Consider the following 21,956-nt stretch of genomic DNA (forward strand, 5'->3'; position numbering starts at 1 on the left):
GAAAAGCAAGATGCAGAGCTGTGTGTCTGTTGCCTGTAAATGGAAGATATTTTAATAGGTACACCAGAAACTTCTAATAGTAGTTCTACAGGGCAAGGAATTGGGTGGATGTGGAGTAGGAAGGAGATTTAATTTTCATTGTATACATGGGATTCTGTTTCACTATATTTATTTCTTTTTCAGTCAAAAAGAAGGAAAAACTAGTTTAGTAGACTGACAAGCTCAGTAATGGAGTAGTAGTGTCAGAGATTCTTTGTAGTCCTGAAATAGAGAAAAATTCCTCTCCTTAGTCACTCTGAATTCTAACGGTACTTCTTTTTTTGTAGCCTCTTGTCAGTCTCTAGTTAGCATTCACCAATGTCTCCTTGACTCTTGGTTTCTGCACATTAGATAAAACGGCAACGTCTTCCAGTCTTGACAGACTTGTCTGATGTAGGAGATGAACGTAATCAATGGGCCTGAATTCCTAGTTGCCAAGATTGATAGTGCTTTTTTCTTAGTGGCTCCCAGTAGTTGAGAGTGTGTCATGACCTGTTAGTGTCCCGAAGGGGAACATCATGGTCAGCACCTGATGCAGGCTGATTAGAAGCCAGATCCTCAAGCCAGAGTTAGGAGAATGTTCAGTCAGACCCCTCCCAGGGAGAAATTGGGAAATAATGAATATCAGGTATGTAGCATGGTGCACAGAGGCACTAAGTAAATTCTAATTTTGGGGAAGGTGGTTTATAAGTAGGGGTGTTAGGAAGATAGCAAAATAATTTTTTGAAAATTAGTATTGTGAAATAAAAATATAAATTACAATATGTACAGTTATTTGACATATGAAAATGGCTATATAGTGAGTTATCACATTACTTTTTAGTTTCTCCTCCCTCCAAAACTGGAAATGAACTGTAAAGAATAAAGTTAAGGCAATACTTCTGATTTGGCCTGGATTATTCTTCTTCTACACATTCATAACCCCTTCAGGCAATATGGCACAGCTTTTATTTCCTTATTATCTGATGCAAAATGCCAGTAGTCTCTTTTGCCATTGAATAGAAATGACCATTAAGAACCATAGGTATGACCCACAATGATGATGTTCTATTGATTTAAAAATAGGAAAATAAAATCACAAAATTGAAATCAGTACATATTTAATTAAATGTTTACAAAATATAACATTTTGCCAGCTAATCAGTAGCAGTGCAATGCATGTATTATAAAGGGATATATATATATTATCTTCCACGAGGGATATGATTGTACTTCAGATCAGATCAGATCAGTTGCTCAGTCGTGTCCGACTCTTTGAGACCCCATGAATCACAGCACGCCAGGCCTCCCTGTCCATCACCAACTCCTGGAGTTCACTGAGACTCACGTCCATCAAGTCATCGATGCCATCCAGCCATCTCATCCTCTGTCGTCCCCTTCTCCTCCTGCCCCCAATCCCTCCCAACATCAGAGTCTTTTCCAATGAGTCAACACTTCGCATGAGGTGGCCAAAGTACTGGAGTTTCAGCTTTAGCATCAGTCCTTCCAAAGAAATCCCAGGGCTGATCTCCTTCAGAATGGACTGGTTGGATCTCCTTGCAGTCCAAGGGACTCTCAAGAGTCTTCTCCAACACCACAGTTCACATTATCTATTTACCATAGGTTGGGGCTTTTGCAAGTAAAGGCAAAGAGACTATAGATGGTCAATAATCACATGAAAAGATGCCTACTGTCATTACCATCAGTGAAATACAAAAGAAAACCATGAAGACATATTACTTCACACTCTAAAAGGCTAGAATTAAAAAAAAAACAACAACAGATAATAACAAGTGTTAGTGAGGTTGTGGAGAAATTGGAACCCTCCTGTGTGTTGCTGGTAGGATTGTAAGATGGAGCACTCACTTTGGAAAACAGTTTGGCGTTTCCTTAAAAGGCTAAACAGAGTTACTAATGATCCAGAAATTTTACTTCTAGGTTATATAGAAATGAGAATTTATGTCTACACAAAAACTTCAAGAGAAATGAAAACTTATGTCTACACAAAATATTGCATATAAACGATCATAGCAGCATTATTGATAATAGCCCAAAAGTGGAAAAAAACCTAAATGCCCATCAACTGATGAATGGATAAATAAAATGTAATATATCCATACAATGGAATACTATTTGGCAGGTAAAAATAACTGAAATAATGATATGTGCCACAATGTGTATCATGAATGGGTGAACTTGGAAAATTATTAAGTAAAAGAAGGCAGGCATAGGAGGACATGTATTTTATGATTCCATGATGTGAAATGTCTGGGATAGGCATACCTATAGGGACAGAAAGTAGATTGGTGGTTGCCTAGGGCTGAGGGGTTTTGGGAGTGACTGTTAAAAGGGTATGGGGTGAAGTTAGGGTGTTCACACAGCTCTGTGAATATACAGAAAGTGAAAAAGTGAAAGTGAAGTCGCTCAGTCATGTCCAACTCTTTGTGAACCCATGGCCTGTAGCCCACCAGGCTTCTCCATCCATGGGATTCTCCAGTCAAGAGTACTGGAGTGGGTTGCCATTTCCTTCTCCAGGGGATCCTCCCGACCCAGGGATTGAACCCGGGTCTCCCACATTGTGGACAGATGCTTTACTGTCTGAGCCACTGTGAATATACAGAACGATGCGAATTGTGTACTTTAAATGGGCAAATGGTATGGTATGTGAATTAGATCTCAACAAAGCTGTTTAAAAACAAGTAAATGTGAGGAGAATGTATAGAGAAATTAAAATGACTCTGGAATGACTATGTGCTACTTGTCTCTCTAATGTGATTATCAGTGTAGTTGTTCTCTTTGTCCTTACTTTCTGCCTTTTTCTTTCATTCATTCACTTACAAATATTTATTGAACACCCATACTCTATCAAGCATTATGTTCAGTGCTGCTAATATAGTTGTAAAGAAAACACCTGTAGGTTTTGCTCACATGGAGCATGGAGCATATACTCTATTAGGGGAGAGAGATATTAAATAAATATTCACACAAACACATGTCTGATTATATACTGTGCTCTGAAATCTAAAGAAGACTAGGATGCTGTAGAACATGTAGGGTAGATCAGATTCAATTTGTGATTGTTGAATCACACCCTGTGGAATGACTTTAAAATTGAACTCTGAAGGGTAAGTAGGAATTGGCTGGGTGAAGATTGAGTAGAAAAACATTCTAGATAGTTGGATCTGCCTGTGTTAGGTCTCCAAGGTGTGAACTAGTTTGGTGCTCTTAAAGAAGGGCAAGTGGGTCAGAGCTTGGTAGCAAGGGTGGTGTTGTATATTTCACATTTGGTAAGTTGGGAGAGGAAAGATCTCTCAGGGATCTTTTTTGGTCATATCAAAGACTTTTAAATTTATGAAAGAGGTAACCATTGAGAGTTTTTAAAGTGGAATTCTGGCATGATATTTACAATTAAAGATATAATTTTGATTTATAAGTTGAGAATGGCTCAAAAGGCAGCATCAGTGGAAGTGCAAACACCAATTTGGAATTAGTTGCAGTGTCCAGACAAGATCATGCAGGCTGATGACAGAGGTGGCTGATAGCAGATGGATTTAAGATATAGTTTGAAGACTAAGATTTTATAGATTAGACATAGGTGATGATGTAGGTATCCAGGGTAACTCCCAGATTTATGGTTTGAAAGTATCATTAACTAAGTTGGGGAGGAAAGAAGTATCAGCAGATTTGGAACCCTATAAATGATATTCTTAATGCCTGTAGATGGATCATTACAAATATTATTCAGTGGGCAGAGTTGCTTCTTTCTTGGTTAAAAAAAGAATAAAAATAGTTTCTCCAGGCACTTCATGGATCATACAAATAAACTCTGCACTAATTGTGGGTACTCAGGATTCCATTGAACTATGTCACATACTATATTGTATAGACTAAATAAATTGCACTTACTTATATTTGTTTTTTAAAATTTATTTTTTATTGAGCAATAATTGCTTTACACTATTGTATTGGTTTCTGCCATACATCAACATGTATCAGCCATAGGTATACATATGTCCCCTCCCTCTTGAAACTTCCTCCCGCCTCCCAACCCCTCCCCTCCCTCTAGGTTGTCACAGAGCCCCAGTTTGAGTTCCCTGAGCCATGCAGCAAATTCCCACTGGGTATCTGTTTTACACGGTAGTGTATATGTTTGCATGGTACTCTCTCCATGAGTGCCACCCTCTCCTCCCCCACCCCGCATCCTTAAAGTCTGTTTTATGTGTCTGTGTCTCTACTGCTGCTCTTCAAATAAATTCATTGGTACCATCGTTACATTTGTTTTTATGTCTCTTTTCTTTGTTGGGCTGAACTCCTTAAAGATTGCATTTCCTTCTTATTCATCTTTTGAGATTCTAATGCATAGTGTGGGTTTTGGTAGTAAACATGACATACTGAAAAAACGAGTGAGGATACATAGCAAAGTGTTAAAACTAACATGTTGAAAAGAAGATGGAGAGAGGACAATTTATGGGCAGTGACTCAAAGATACAGGGAAAGGACAAGCTCAAAAGCCCAGGTTGAAAGAATGGTATAGTACAAAGGAAGGGATAACCTTTGTTTTGTTTTTTTTCCTTTTAGATACTAGTGAGGAAGAGTGAGGGAGAAGGTAATGGCAACCCACTCCAGTACTCTTGCCTGTAAAATCTCACGGGCAGAGGAGCCGGGTAGGCTGCAGTCCATGGGTTCGCTAAGAGTTAGACACGACTGAGCTACTTCACTTTCACTTTTCACTTTCATGCATTGGAGAAGGAAATGGCAACCCACTTCAGTGTTCTTGCCTGGAGAATCCCAGGGACAGGGAAGCCTGGTGGGCTGTTGTCTATGGGGTTGCACAGAGTCGGACACGACTGAAGCGACTTAGCAGCAGCAGCAGCAGCAAGGAAGAGTGAAGACTGTTACTAACACAAAAATTAAGCAAAGTCATTAGAGCTGAGTAAAGGCTAAGTAAAATGAAGACTAAATGGGTTGGATATAGAAGTTGTTCAAAAGGATAACAGGATTTTGAGATGGAGAAGACAATTGGGAGACTGCAAGTTATCAATGAATGGAATGGTCAGTAGGATTCCTACAGTCCACAGGCTAAAACCTGTTTATGGCAAAGACACTTCCTACCCTTCAACTCCATGCTTCACTGATTCCACTTTCCTGAGTATTTTTTGTATTATCTTCTGCTTGTGCTTGCATAGGGTGTTCCCTCTTCCTTCTTCATCTAATCGTTTTAAAGAATTTGTATTCATCCTTCAGGATCCACCTCATGTCTCATAGCCATTTGAAAACAGTTAAATGCCCCTTCTTTGAGATTCCATGTATTCTGAGTTTATCTTTGTCACTGGACTTATTAAATTCTATTTCATTGTGTACACCCATTTTCTTTGGCTGACTATGAGGTCTCTGAAGGCAGGATTTCTGCTTTGTTCATCTCTTTGCTCCCAGCACCGAATTTTATAGAAAGTATCCATGAGGTGCTCACAGATGGTAAGCCCAATGAATTAATTGTAGAAATCTCCTCTTTTGAATAGGAAATATGCATGGGATATTCCCAAATATAGCCATGATAAGGATTGACTCTGCATTGGGCATCTCCTTAAAATATCTCTTAGGAGCAAGACTTGGTGTTCTGTAGCCTTGTGATGGCAACCCACTCCAGCACTCTTGCCTGGAAAATTCCATGGACAGAGAAGCCTGGTAGGCTTCAGAAAATGGGGTCGCGAAGAGTCAGACACGACTGAGCAACTTCACTTTCACTTTTCACTTTCATGCATTGGAGGAGGAAATGGCAACCCACTCCAGTGTTCTTGCCTGGAGAATCCCAGGGATGGCAGAGCCTGGTGGGCTGCCGTCTATGGGGTCGCACAGAGTCGGACACGACTGAAGCGATTTAGCAGCAGCAGCAGCAGCCTTGTGATAAAAGGGATCTGATATTTCAGGAGAAGAAAGGGTTAGTAAAGAGCAATTGATTTTCATGTAAAAGAACCAAAAGGTTGGTATGCTTAGATAATTTCAAAAGAAACAACACACACCAAAATACACAGCCAGGCTTGTCCCACATGGGGACACCAGAAAAAAAAATTTATTTTCAGAATTTCACGTACTCTTAAAGTTGTATGTGACTTTGAAGGACAAAGTAGCATGATTTTGAACTATTCTCTGCCCCATAGAAAAAGCTTGGTTGCACAGAAATACTGTAAATGAGATTTTATCAGTGTCTCTAAAAAATTGATAAGTATATGAAAAAAATCATTTGTGGCTGTAAAGAACTTGGTAATGCCTAATTGTGAGAGGCAGAATGAATAGTGGAGAGGATTCTCAACTCTGCCTCCAACTAGATTTGTGATCTTAGACAAGATTATGAGCCTCAGTTTCACCATCTATGTGTAAAAAAGGAGTTGGAGTGGGTAATTCTTTAAGAGACTGCATCCTTCTCAAACATTTGGAGACTGTATCCACTGGCTATCCAGTGTGTGTGTGTGTGTGTGTGTGTGTTTCTGTAATGGAAAACAGTGGTCTCTGTAAGGCACCAAGGGTTATGATTCTGTAAAAACAACATAGAATCATAATTTATTGATCCAAAACCCAATTATTCAAATTCTCAATAATGTGAGCATGAGGCAGTCCTCACTGGAATATGTAATGACTTGAGTTTCTAAACATGAAGCAGAGTAAAACTGAAGAGAGGGCTCTGGAATCACCCAGATATGGTTTGGATCTTGGTTCTGCCATTAACTGTGCCATTTGGGAAAAATTATTTAATCTCTTTAAGTTTAATTCCTCATCTGTAAATGTGGTCAATAATGATGTCTGTCTCTGTAAGGGCTTGAAAGTGTTAAATGTAACATAATATTTAAAAATACTTGGCATAGTATTTGTCCTGTTGTAAGTGGAAACAGTGTCAGACTTTATTTTTCTGGGCTCCAAAATCACTGCACATGGTGACTGCAGCCATGAAATTAAAAGACGCTTATTCCTTGGAAGGAAAGTTATGACCAACCTAGATAGCATATTCAAAAGCAGAGACATTACTTTGCCAACAAAGGTCCGTATAGTCAAGGCTATGGTTTTTCCAGTGGTCATGCATGGATATGAGAGTTGGACTGTGAAGAAAGCTGAGTGCCGAAGAATTGATGCTTTTGAACTGTGGTGTTGGAGAAGACTCTTGAGAGTCCCTTGGACTGCAAGGAGATCCTACCAGTCCATTGTGAAGGAGATCAGCCCTGGGATTTCTTTGGAAGGACTGATGCTAAAGCTGAAACTCCAGTACTTTGGCCACCTCATGCGAAGAGTTGACTCATTGGAAAAGACTCTGAAGCTGGGAGGGATTGGGGGCAGGAGGAAAAGGGGATGACAGAGGATGAGATGGCTGGATGGCATCACTGACTTGATGGACGTGAGTCTGAGTGAACTCCGGGAGCTGGTGATGGACAGGGAGGCCTGGCATGCTGCGATTCACAGGGTCACAAAGAGTCGGACAAGACTGAGCGACTGAAATGAACTGAACTGGAGTGCTTAATACTAATACTTGTATTTCAGTTTGGTCTTGTATGTGTAAAATATGGTTTTAACTGGTCAGTATTACCATCACTTCATGGAAAATAGATGGGGAAACAGTGGAAACAGTGTCAGACTTTATTTTTCTGGGCTCCAAGATCGCTGCAGATGGTGATTGCAGCCATGAAATTAAAACACGCTTACTCCTTGGAAGGAAAGTTTGACCAACCTAGATAGCATATTGAAAAGCAGAGACATTACTTTGCCAACAAAGGTCCGTCTAGTCAAGGATATGGTTTTTCCAGTGGGCATGTATGGATGTGAGAGTTGGACTGTGAAGAAAGCTGAGTGCCGAAGAACTGATGCTTTTGAACTGTGGTGTTGGAGAAGACTCTTGAGAGTCCCTTGGACTGCAAGGAGATCCAACCAGTCCATTCTGAAGGAGATCAGCCCTGGGTGTTCTTTGGAAGGACTGATGCTAAAGCTGAAACTCCAGTACTTTGGCCACCTCATGCGAAGAGTTGACTCATTGGAAAAGACTCTGATGCTGGGAGGGATTGGGGGCAGGAGGAGAAGGGGACAACAGAGGATGAGATGGCTGGATGGCATCAGCGACTTGATGGATGTGAGTTTGAGTGAACTCCGGGAGTTGGTCATGGACAGGGAGGCCTGGTGTGCTGCAATTCATGGGGTTGCAAAGAGTCGGACACAACTGAGCGACTGAAGTGAACTGAACTGATTACCAAAACTTGGGCCAGGAGGGAGCCTTTAGGGGGCATATGAGGAAAGAGCAGCTAGTGAATAAGAATCCAGCCTCTGTGCCTTGGCACTGAACTAATTCTCGGAGACAAGAGTTTTGGGTGAAGTAGAAAGTTCAGTTCAGTTCAGTCACTCACATCCATACATGACTACTGGAAAAACCATAGCCTTGACTAGATGGACCTCTGTTGGCAAAGTAGTGTCTCTGCTTTTGAATATGCTATCTAGGTTGGTCATAACTGTCCTTCCAAGGAGTAAGCGTCTTTTAATTTCATGGCTGCAATCACCATCTGCAGTGATTTTGGAGCCCAAGAAAATAAAGTCTATCACGGTTTCCATTGTTTCCCCACCTATTTGCCATGAAGTGATGGGACCAGATGCCATGATCTTAGTTTTTTGAATGTTGAGTTTTAAGCCACCTCTTCTTAATACCTTCTGCTTCTGTTAGGTCCATACCATTTCTGTCCTTTATCGAGCCCATCTTTGCATGAAATGTTCCCTTGGTATCTCTGATTTTCTTGAAGAGATCTCTAGTCTTTCCCATTCTATTGTTTTCCTCTATTTCCTTGTATTGATCGCTGAGGAAGGTTTTCTTTCTTGCTATTATTTGGAACTCTGCATTCAGATGTGTATATCTTTCCTTTTCTTCTTTGCCTTTCCCTTCTCTTCTTTTCTCAGCTATTTGTAAGGCCTCCTCAGACAGCTATTTTGCCTTTTTGCATTTCTTTTTCTTGGATGGTCTTGATCAGTGCCTCTTGTACAATGTCATGAACCTCCGTCCATAGTTCTTCAGGTACTTTGTCTATCAGATCCAATCTCTTGAATCTATTTGTCACTTCCACTATATAATCATAGGAGATTTGATTTAGGTCATACCTGAATGGCCTGGTGGTTTTTCCTACTTTCTTCAATGTATGTCTAAATTTGTCAATAAGGAGTTTGAATAATGAGTTTCAATTTAAATCTAATTTGGCAATAAGAAATATTGCTTTGTCAGTCAAAAGGGGCCACAGCAGGCTCAAAATTGTGTGCCCCAACTGGAGAGGGTAGTAAGAAGCTTTATAGTAATTGTTTGAAGAGAGTGTGATCAGCTCATGGACATTCTTCTGATTGGTTGGTGGTGAGGTAAGTGGGTAACAGCCTCATCAACCTTCTGGTTTGCCAGGTCTCATCTTGGGTTTATGTGCTTGTGGGTATTTCTCCTCCCTGGTAGAGGTTTCAGTATCTGTAAAACAGCTCTAAGATATTGTTCTGTATATCCCATTGGGGAACCAGGGCTCTGCCCCAAGGCTGCACTATTGTTTCTTTTTGACTGCTCCTCCTCTGTTTCTGCATATTCTTCCTTCCCTCATTAGCATTTGTATGACCCTGACCACTGGAATTCAGGGACGGTCATGAAGGTTGAATGAAGCCTATAGTCAAGAAACAGGGGGCACATAAAGGTTTTTGTACCCAGCAGCCCCACAGTGTCCTGTTCGGTATCACTGGGAGTAAATACAGATCTTCAGACTAAGAGTAATTCAAGTTTTTTTTTTTTTAATTTTTAAGGTGAGAAAATAATATCTCAGGGTAGTTTTGACATACCCATACAGGTCATACAGGTAAAGTTACACAAAAATGAATAAAAAGAAACCATAGGAGGATATTGTATGAGGCCACTAACATTACATTTAATGACATTACAGTGTTCTTTTTTTTTTAATTTAATTTTATTTTTAAACTTTACATGACTGTATTAGTTTTGCCAAATATCAAAATGAATCCGCCACAGGTGTACATGTGTTCCTCATCCTGAACCCTCCTCCCTCCTCCCTCCCCATTCCATCCCTCTGGGTCGTCCCAGTGCACCAGCCCCAAGCATCCAGTATTGTGCATCGAACCTGGACTGGCAATTCGTTTCATACATGATATTTTACATGTTTCAATGCCATTCTCCCAAATCTTCCCACCCTCTCCCTCTCTCACAGAGTCCATAAGACTGTTCTATACATCAGTGTCTCTTTTGCTGTCTCATACACAGGGTTATTGTTACCATCTTTCTAAATTCCATATATATGCGTTAGTATACTGTATTGGTGTTTTTCTTTCTGGCTTACTTCACTCTGTATAATAGGCTCCAGTTTCATCCACCTCCTTAGAACTGATTCAAATGTATTCTTTTTAATGGCTGAGTAATACTCCATTGTGTATATGTACAGTGTTCTTAAAAAGCTTTTTGTATGACTGAATTATCCACCTGAGTAACAGTGAGTATGAACTTTGGACCTGGACTGATTTCTATATAAGCCCAGTTCAGGAATTTTCAGCTCAGGTGCAGCAGCTGCCAAGAAATTTGGGTTGCTTTAAGAAACAGGATTCCAAAAGACACTACCCACTTCATTCTTTAAGGATGCCGCTACATGAGATAAAGATTCTCCCATCCAAGTACTAACCAGCCGCAACCCTGCTTAGCTTCTGAGATCAGAAGAGATTGGGTGCGTTCAGGGTAGTATGGCCATAGATGATAAAGATTCTCAACCAAGATGGGCATCGGGATTGCCTGGGACAATTAAAATAACTTGGCCTCACTACCAAAACTTCTAATGTTTAGCTTGGAGAGAGAAATGTCTTGGTATTTTTTTATCTCACTTTTTCTTAAAAATTTCCAAATAACTTTAATATATACAGTTGACTCTTTGTATTCACAGGTTTTGCATCTATAGTTTCAAAAATGAAAAACATATGGAAAAAATTTCCAAAAAATTCCCAAAAGCAAAACTTGAATTTGCCTTGGGCTGGCAGCTATTTACATAGCATTTACATTGTATTGAAAACAATTTACATAACATTTACATTGTATTAGGTATTATAAGTAGTCTTGAAGGTGACACAGTATATGGGAGGATATGTGTAGGTTATATGCAAATACCATGGCATTTTATATAAGGAATTTAAGTATTTATGGATTTTAATATCTACAGGGGGTCCTGGAACCAACACCCTGTGGATACTAAGGGACTACTGTATTATAATACACAAATTAAATAATGGAAATATCATGCTGAAGGTGATGGCACCCCACTCTAGTACTCTTGCCTGGAAAATCCCATGGAAGGAGGAGCCTGGTGGGCTGCAGTCCATTGGGGTCGCGAAGAGTTGGACACGACTGAGCAACTTCACTTTCACGCATCAGAGAAGGAAATGGCAACCCACTCCAGTGTTCTTGCCTGGAGAATCCCAGGGATGGTGGAGCCTGGTGCGCTGCTGTCTATGGGGTCACACAGAGTTGGACACGACTGAAGCGACTTAGCAGCAGCAGCAGCAGAGATATTTTTAAGATTGGAATTTGCACATATTATGTGTTCCATTGTTTATATTGGATGACTATACAAGAATCCTATCTCTATTTGTTAAAATCCTGTATCTCTATTTGTTAAAAAAAACAAAAAAAACAAAACCTCAGGACTTCTCTGTGGTCCAGTGGTTGAGAATCCACCTTCCAATGCAGGGGACAGAAGTTCAATCCCTAGTTGGGAAACTAAGATTTCATGTGTTGGGGTCAACTAACCCTGCTTGAAGCAACTAGAGAAACCTGAGTGCAGCCAAAAAAAAAAAAACCAAAAAGACAAACTTCCCTGGTGACGCTGATGTCTATTGGGATTGAGAACGCTTGACATAGGGTATTAGTATTATAATTCAGTGCTTATTTTTAGTTTTATTGATCATTATAGATTGTTTATAATCACTGTGTTGTTGGTATTTAAAAGTTATTTTTCCCAGATGGGTAAGGGAGTGATTGATAAAACAGAATGAAACAAAACATAGAGAATGTATTCTAATGTCTTAAAGGATGCTTATATGGTGTAAATGGCCAACCTCAGAGAATAATATGTCCTTTATTCAAACTCCTATCTGACAGTTGTCAGTGAGTGACTAGCCAGAGGAGGTGATGCAGCATAAAGGAAAGTTTTAAGCGTGGAGTCAGGTGGCCAGGAACCCTGGGATTTCATCCCAGCCTTGCTGCTTAATGAGCTCTGAGACCTTTGTCAGTTGTTTCACTGCCTTGAGTTTCTGTTCCCTCATCTGTAAATTGAGGCAGACTTGAACTAGATTATTTCTAAGATCTAGTGTCTCAAAATTTAGTGGCTTATTTAATGCTTAGTAGTTACAAAGGTGTGTGTGCGTGCTAGGTTGCTTCAGTTGTATCCAACCCTTTGCGACCCTATGGACTATAGCCCACCAGCCTCCCCTGTCTATGGGATTTTTCAGGCAAGAATACTGGAGTGGATTGCCATTTCCTTCTTCAGAGGATCTTCCCAACCCGGGGATTGAACCTGCATCTCTTTTGTCTCCTGCATTGTCAGGCAGGTTCTTTACCACTAGCGCCACTTGGGAAACCCTAGTTACAAAAGTGAAAGTGAAGTTGCTCAGTTGTGTCTGACTCTTTGCAACCCCATGAACTGTAGCCCACCAGGCTCCTCAGTCCATGGAATTTTCCAGGCAAGAGTGCTGGAGTGGGTTGCCATTTCCTTCTCCAGGGGATCTTCCCAACCCAGGGATTGAACCTGGGTTTCCCACACCACAGACAGATGCTTTGCCGTCTGAGCCAAATGTCTTAATTTTGCATTTCAGAATCAAGCTCCTGAATACTTAAGAGTAAAAGCAGGTGGCTGGATTGATCTAGGGTGAGGTGAGGTGGGAAATCACAGCAATACGGATGCTAAATTGTGTCTCTCAGGCTTGATCATGTCTGTAAGGATCTAGTAGGATATGCTGTGGATCTAGGAGATGGTGATTAGCTGGGAAAAATTAAAGGGCTCAAGATACTACAGAGAGCAGTACAGTTTAAAAAAAAAGAGGTGGAAAAGGAACTTTCCTGGAGGTCCAGTGGTCAAGAGTCTGTGCTTCCTATGCAGGGGCTGCAGGTTCAATCCCTGGTCAGGGAACTAAGATCCCACATGTCGAGTGGTGTGGTCAAATTGAAAAGAAAAAAGGAAAAGAAAAGCAGGTGGGGAATCATATGGTAAGTGATCTGTAGTTAAGCTGAAGTATTTGGTCAGAAAATGGAATAATGGAGTCTAACTTGAGGTGAAACAATTCTGTGTGCCAACCAGTAAAGTTGGTATTGGTATTGTAGAGATGAGGTGAACGTCCCTGGTACTGAGGAAATCAAGGAACTATTGACCTCGACCTGTATAGATTGTGCACACCAATTTGGGAATCGACCAGAATGGTGGGTATTAGGAGAGGAGAGGAAAACTGTAATTAGATGTCAAAATTCTCAGTGAAGGTGAGACCATGATCAGGAGGGTAGAGGGAAACCCAGTGACCTTCATTAGGGAAGAAAGGGATGATCTGAGAGACTTTTGCATAACATGGAAGAATAAAGTTCTGGAAGTAACAGCTGACCTAAGAGTGATGCTTATCTATTTAGGGAAGTTTCCCAGATCTTGAGAGGCAGGATGATTTCCTGAGACCACAGATTACATTTTTAGTGTAAATGTATTTATATTTACTTTCTCAATACATGAAGGCAGCTATGGTCCTTGTGTCCTCTTTCCTAGAAGTATTTATGTCCCAAGACTTAAAGTAGAAGACACTTTCAAACAGGACTGTATTTCTCATTTAATGGTTTTGTTTTGAGGAAATTATGCTGGTGTATCCCATGTAGTCATGTACAGATGTGAGAGTTGGACCGTAAAGAAGGCTGAGCACTGAAGAATGATACTTCCAAATTGTGCTGCTGAAGAAGACTCTTGAGAGTCCCCTGGACAGCAAGGAGATCGAACCAGTCAATCCTAAAGGAAGTCAACCCTGAATATTCATTGGAAGGACAGATGCTGAAGCTGAAGTTCCAATACTTTGGCCACCTGATGCGAAGAGCTGACTCATTGGAAAAGAGGCTGATGCTAGGAAAAATTGAAGGCAAAAGGAGAAGAGAGCAGCAGAGGATGAGATAATTAGATAACATCACTGACTCAATGGACATGAGTTTGAGCAAACTCAAGGAGATAGTGAAGGACAGGGAAGACTGGCATGTTGCAGTCCATGGGGTCACAGAGTCAGACATGACTTACCAACTGAACAACAACAACATCCCATGTAGTATGGTAAAAGAAGTAACTGTTATTATCATTTTTATTTTATTTTTTTGATTAAAATTTTTTCAAGTGAAAAAAAAACAATGTTTATATTCTCAATTGGTGACAGTTTGGGAGAAGAAGTTGCTCCTGTCTGAGAGCCCATATTAAGCTGCAGTGTTGTTCTACCTAGAAGTCATCACCACTTGGGCATCTGCCATGGTAGAAAGAATAGGCCCCTGAACCTTTCAAATAACTTGGTTGCCCTACTTTTCAGACTTTTCTTTTTCCATATAATTTCCCCAACGTTGACTTCCTTTGTGACTTAAATATTCTTCCCAGCTCTCAGACTTCTTTTGAGGAGCCATAGAAATTTCGTTCCTCAGCCTAAATAGAAGCTGATTTCTTCAAATGGAAAATTCAGCAAATCACTGCAGTAATGTGTATTGATTCTTCCTGCTCCAGCAGCTGGATCAATGTGAGAAGTGAATGTCATTATTTCCTGTGCTGTCTACAATCCCAGATGTATTCACAAGAGAGGCCAATGGTAACGACTCTGAAGTTTTACTTGAAAGAGTTGTAAATAGTCTGTTACACCTTTGGAAAGCTCAGGACAGAACTCTGGTTATGCCTGTTTGTGGCCCAGGCATTGTAAAAAATCAGAAAATCTGACATCTTTGGTTCTACTTTGGGATCCAGAAATGGTGGGCCTCAGTGCTTGCTTCTTCATGCTATAGGATCATGGGACAAACTCCTAGAAAATTAGATCACCTTCAACCGCTTGACCTGTGAATATAAAGAATTAATACCATACTTTCTCTGAGATGAATTTAACTGCTTATCTTAGATTAATATAAATATAAACATAAACATAAACAAATGGGTAGTTTTGCAGTAAATAAATGTACTATAAAAACAAAAATTTAGAGCTTAGTTTAACATTATTTTTTCACAACTGAGCAAACAAAGTCCAGGAAAGTAAAGAGACTTTCCCTAGTCACCATCCATTCAGAGTGGTGTTGAGTCTAGGGCCCAGGTATATCAGTCGTCTTTGGTTACTTAATAATTCTCAATAGTAGTATGAATGGCAACAGTATGTAGTTTGAAGACCAAGCAGTACTTTGTCCCATGTTAGTATTTTTAATTTTAGACAGTATTTAAAGAAGGATTAAGACTGTTCAAAAGTTTTTATTTTTTCTGGGAAAGCTTTAAATCCACTTGGTAAGGGAGAAGGTGATGTTGAGAGTGGTATTGGTGTATGCAGAAAATGGGGTTTGTGCAGAAGTCTGAGACAAGTTGGGTGTTGGTAAGTCTTTCAGGAGGCTCTGGTCTGGGAAGCAAAGCAAGCATAATTATTCATGGATTGAGGAAATGTTGGAAGATGACACCTGCTGCTGCTGCTGCTGCCAAGTTTCGTCAGTCGTGTCCGACTCTGTGCGACCCCATAGACGGCAGCCCAGGAGGCTCCCCCGTCCCTGGGATTCTCCAGGCAAGAACACTGGAGTGGGTTGCCATTTCCTTCTCCGATGCAGGAAAGTGAAAAGTGAGAGTGAAGTCACTCAGTCGTGTCCAACTCTTAGCAACCTGACCCCATGGACTGCAGCCTACCAGGCTCCTCTGTCCATGGGATTTTCCAGGCAAGAGCACTGGAGTGGGTTGCCATTGCCTTCTCCAAGATGACACCTAGATAATGTTAAATGGAAGAAGTAGACCCACTAAGAGTGAAGGGATTCTCTAGTGGTGGGGCTTCCAGACAAAGTGTCATGGATTTCCTAAGATGTGATGATGGTGTCATGTTATAAAATTTCCAAATAGTCTTAAAAACTATTTAGGAGATGTTTTCTTTCTCTCTCTTTTTATCTTTAGGGGAAATTGTTGGGGAGTTTAGGGAGATAGTAGTAGAGTGGCTAGAGTTAAGTTACAGTGTTTTCAAATGGTGTTGCTGACATGCTATTTATTTTACCCAGTGATCTAATATGGTGTTGACAGAAGGAAGATGTCTGTTCAATTTCCCTTTCTTGGATAAAAGTTTATTGCCCATAATTATATACTGTTTAACATACTGACATTTATATTGAGGAAATAATTTTTAAAGCTATGTCTTTTCTTAGTGCCACAGTTGGTTGAAAAACAGAACAGTTCATTTAATTAGGAGAATATATTGGTCATACACAGTGGAACAAATTAACCTATTTTGACTTATTTTTTTCACTGGTGAGTTGACAGAGCTTTGGACAAAACTGGCTGTCTTCTCTGACACAATTCACTCACAGCCATAGGACAGCCTTTCCAACATAAAGTGAATTATAATAAATTCTTGTCTTATTTGGAACTGTTGGTGAATGGTCTGTTCTGCTGAACTAAGAATTATCATTAAGATCATATGCAAATAAGCTTATAGAAGAAACATCTTATGTTGAAAGTAATATGACTTTTATAGGTTTAACTGCTGATTCACTCCATCAAGGTTCTTAGAAGCATGCACCAGAAGCTGACTATGGCTGACTAAGCAAAATGATACTTTATTCAAAGGATACTGGGAAGCTCATAGTATCATTGACCTGACTGGAGAACAGGCCTGAGGTTAAGTTCCCAGGAACCATGTCCAGAACCACACCTCACCGCAGTAACCCTGGCACTTTGCCCAGCACCAGTGCTACGTCTGCACAGGAAACTTGGCCTTCCGGTTGTTCCGAACCCCCAAATCTAGATACCTTTTCTGTCACCCACAGAATTGAAACATGAGGTCCTCCTCTATTTAGTTTCTTACTTCTGAGTCTTTGTGTCATCTGAAGTCTAGAGCACATGTCCATGTGCTATCTTTTAAGGAGGTTGGGGTAAAGATTTCTTTAGGTTCTACCTTTTTTTTTTTTCTTGAAATGATTTGTCTAGAAATGTTTAATGAAGGACAATTCATAACAACAAAAACTGGAGACAACACAAAGTCCCATCATCTAAACTATGGATAAAGTATATCTGTACTATGGAAATATCATACATCATTGTCTAGGTTTTACCTTGATATAAGATGTGACTTGGAAGGTTTTTCAAACATAGCAAGGTGTTAAAAATATGCTGGGTCTCTAGAAAGCATTACAAATACCTACACGGTGTGTCTTTGGGCAGACCATGTCATCTCATTAAGCCTCTGTTTCTCCCTCTGTTGAATGGGATTATTCTTCCTTATATCCTTTCATGAACTGGTATATAAGCAACTTTGTTGTCCAAATGTAAGTCCAGGGTCCCCAAAGTATCTTCTTACTTCTGAGAATTCATGACTTGCCATGACAGGTCTGATTTTCATTTTGGCTCCCATGCTTTCTGGAAGTAGTAATAATGTTGCTGGGGAAATTTATAGCTTATTAGATGGCCTTGTTTACGACAGCATTTTCCACTGTAGAGCACTAGCCTTCCAGAACGAAAGATAGATAGTTCCTCTTTATTATAGAGGATGCCCAGACAAAATAGGTTGTCTTCCCCAACCTAAGATTCACTGGATTTGTGTGCCACTTCACAAGTATTGGGAAATAAAAGTTATGACTCTACACATTACAGAAATAGCTTCTCCCAAATTGACTTGAGAGAGTTAGGGCCCTTGGTGTGGGGAAATGTAATTGGTGAGGCTTAGCCTACTTTATAGCTTTACTGAGCATTTGCTAGTGTGCTAGGAACTATACTGAGTGCTTCCCATGCTGCTGCTACTGCTGTTGCTGCCAAGTCGCTTCAGTCGTGTCCGACTCTGTGCGACCCCATAGACGGCAGCCCACCAGGCTCCCCTGTCTCTGGGATTCTTCAGGCAAGAACACTGGAGTGGGTTGCCATTTCCTTCTGCAATGAATGAAAAGTGAAAAGTGAAAGTGAAGTCGCTCAGTCGTGTCTGACTCTTAGCGACCCCATGGACTGCAGCCTACCAGGCTCCTCCGTCCATGGGATTTTCCAGGCAAGAGTACTGGAGTGGGGTGCCAGTGCCTTCTCCAGAGTGCTTCCCATACATTATCATTAAATTCTTACTACTATTCTATGACATGTAGACTCTCATCATCTCCCTTTTATAGATCAGAAAACCAAGTCTTGGAAAGAATAGGCTATTATTCCAAAGTCACAGGAGTGTAAGTGACAGATCCAGGGTGGCACTAGAAGTCTATATGATGCTATAGCTGGTGTTCTTAACCACTGTGTATGGTGTACAGTGAAGTCCTTGGAACTCTGTTCACTCACAGGGCTAGTCAGCCCCGAAGTGTAGAGCATCACCGAATCCTTCCACATGGTGTTTGGTTTTGGTAAAGTCAGGACCCTAGTCAGTCTGTAATTTTGTTCAAAGGGTCATCCTTTTTTTTGGGAAGGATGTTCCACACAGCATGTGGGATCTTGGTTTCCTGACCAGAGATCAAGCCTGCACCCTCTGTATTAGAAGAAGAGAGTCTTAACCACTAGACCATCAGGAAAGTCCCCAAAGGGTCATCTTTACATCTCATTTGACCTTTCACTGTGGCTTGATTCAGACTAAATTTTATTCTTCTCCCTCATCCAACTTTTCCTTGTTTTTAATCTTCCCTGACCCAACTTGGTTCCTGCCTTGGGCAAAGATTTTTTTTCTCACACTTTATTAATTTTTGACCATGGATATCTTGGGACTCCACTCCTGGGTCCTCCTCAGGGACTGGAGCTACTATATGATGATCACTTAACCCTCAGAAACTAGGCATATGAATGCAAAACCTTCTTCCATCGTGAGAAACATTGTCCACTTCATCAGCTAGAATGACACCATGCTGTCCCCTTCCTCTACATCTATCTCTGCATTCCCCAAGGCACAATTGATGCCCTTGATTCTATTTTTTCCATTCTCTCTCCTTCATAAAGGAAAATCTTATCCATTCTGATAAGGTGTTGGCTTTAAACAACCCCTATGCTGAGGACCTAAAAACTACTGGATTGATTGGTAAGGTGTAAATGGATTTGTCATACACCTTGACAGATCCAAAAGCCAATTTTATGGCTTGCTTTAAAGTTCAACTTAATTTTTCCTTTATACCCCAAGAGACTTGTCTTTTTGAATTATTTAGCTTTTGCTAACAATCCCATGGCATATTATTCTTAAGCTGTGATGGATTGATATAGAATAGATCTTCTTCTAGTGCCAAAGAATCCCCAAGGCACCAATTCAGATCTTGTTCATGAATTATTTTCTCCTCTGAGTCCATCACATTATTAATTATAATCAGGAATAATTTAAGTGTCTATTCTGAAACCATGAGTTGCTCCCCTAGTGTTGAGAAGTTATGACACACACATATATATATAACATGATCACATGGAGCTGTAATACACAAGGAAATATAAATATTTGGGGATACATTTTGTGATGTTTAGAGCTGGCCAGATATCTGGAGTTATTTGTAAATGTGGAAAAGAAAGTTCTTTTCATCCTTTTGGGTGAAGACTACCATCGATGCCAAAAAGTGTCTCCTGGTCTTATCATGTAATGAAAAATGGGCTCATCTTTATGTTTGTATTATACATGCATATTATATACTATACAATATCTAACATAATTATAATTGCTTATAATTACACAAATATGCATTTATGTTAATTCTCAAATCAAAATGATTTTTGAAGTCTTCCCTGGATTAACTCAGTCCCTTAAAGTGTTCCTACAGGTATTTCTGTGACCCACTTCCAAGATACATCTCACATGTGCATATACACGTGTTCATTAAATGCAATGACTATCAATATATTTTTCAGTTTTTTAAAAAAATGTGGTAAATAACATATAACACAAAATTTGCCATCATGACCATTTTTAAGTATAATATTTCATAATGTTAAGTATATTTACATTATTATAAAACAAATCTCCAGAACTTTTTTTCCTTGCAGATGTGAAACTCTGTGTCCATTAAAAATAGCATCTCCTTTTCCCTGCCTCAGGTTCTGGTAACCAACATGCTACTTTTTATTTCTATGAATTTTATTAGTTTAGATGACTTGTGTAAGTAGAATCATACAGTACTTTTCTTTTTGTAATTGATTTATTTTTCTTAGCATAATGTCTTCAAGTTTCATACTTGTTGTAGCATGTGACAGGTTTCTTTATCTCATAAGGTTGAATAATATTCCATTTGTGTATGTAGCACATTCTGTTTCTCTGTTCATTCATCAGTGCACATTTGGCTTGCCTACCTCTTAGAATAGTGTTGCTATGAATATGGGTGTGCTAATATCTATTAGCACGAATGGTCCAGCGTGTTTGTACAATCAGTGCCCGCCAGTTGGCCTCTCTTCGGTTGGTCAGGTTCACCGGTTATCACTGTGTTTGGAACTAGGACTGATGGTCATCTTCGTGACAGGCGGCGGCTGTCACTGGAGACACTGCTTTCAATTCTCTTAGATATACATCAAGAAATATGATTGCTAGATCATACAGTCATTCTATTTTTAATTTTTTGCTCAAGTTTAATGTTGATTTCTATACTGCTTGCCCCATTTTGTAATTCCATCAGTAATACACAAAGATTCTAATTTCTCCACATCTTTACCAGCATTTGTGATTTTATTTTTTTATAATAGCCATTTTGACAGGTGTGAGGTAGTATCTTATTGGAGTTTTGACTTCCATATCATTAGTGATTTGTTGGGGCATGTTTTCATATGTTTGTTGGCTAACTGTATGCCATTTTTGAAGAAAAATCTATTCAAGTCCATTGCCTATTTTTATATAGGATTATTTGAATTTTGTTGTTGAGTTATTTGAATTCTCTATGTCTTCTGGATATTAATTCTTTATCAGATATATGATTTGCAAATATTTTCTCCCATTTCCTATGCTTCCTTTTCACTCTGTTGATTTTGTCCTTTGGTACACAAAGTTTTTTAGTTTGATGTCCCATTTATCTATTTTTTACTTCTGATGCCTATGCACAAAAAAAGTATCTGTTTTTTGCTTTTGATGCTTGATATCACATACAAGAAATTATTGCTACATCCAATGTCATGAAACTGTTGTCATGTTTTATTCCAGAATTTTTATAGTTTTAGGTCTTACATTTTAGATTTTTGATCTATTTGAATTAATTGTGATATATGGTATAAGATATGGTTCCAGTCTCATCTTTTTCATATGTAGATATCTGTTTTTTCCAACTGCATTTGTTGAAAAGACCATCCTTTCCCTATGGATGGTCTTGGCTTCCTTGTTGAAGATCATTTGACCATTATACAAGAGTTTATTTGGGGGCTTTCTTTTCTTTTTCTTTGGTCCATTTTTCTGTCTTTATGCCACTGTTACACTGTTTTGATTATTGTAGCTTTGTAATATATTTTGAAATCAGGAAGTGTGAGACTCCAGCTTTGTTCATGTTGAAAATTGTTGTCGCTATTCAGAGTCCCTTGAGACTTCACATTAACTTAATTGTTTAAACTTATGTAATAATTGTGATTGGGATTTTGACAGGGATTACTTTGAATTTGTAGAGTGCTTTGAGTGGTAAGGATATCTTAATATTAAGTCTTCCAATCCATGAATAATGGGTGTCTTTCCATTTATTTGTGTCTTTAATTTTTTACTGAGTGTTTTGTCACGTTCTATGTACAAGTTTTTAACCTTCTTAGTTTGGTTATTTCTGAGTT

The sequence above is a fragment of the Bubalus kerabau genome, chromosome 10, assembly GCF_029407905.1.
Source record: "Bubalus kerabau isolate K-KA32 ecotype Philippines breed swamp buffalo chromosome 10, PCC_UOA_SB_1v2, whole genome shotgun sequence".
NCBI lineage: Eukaryota > Metazoa > Chordata > Mammalia > Artiodactyla > Bovidae > Bubalus > Bubalus kerabau.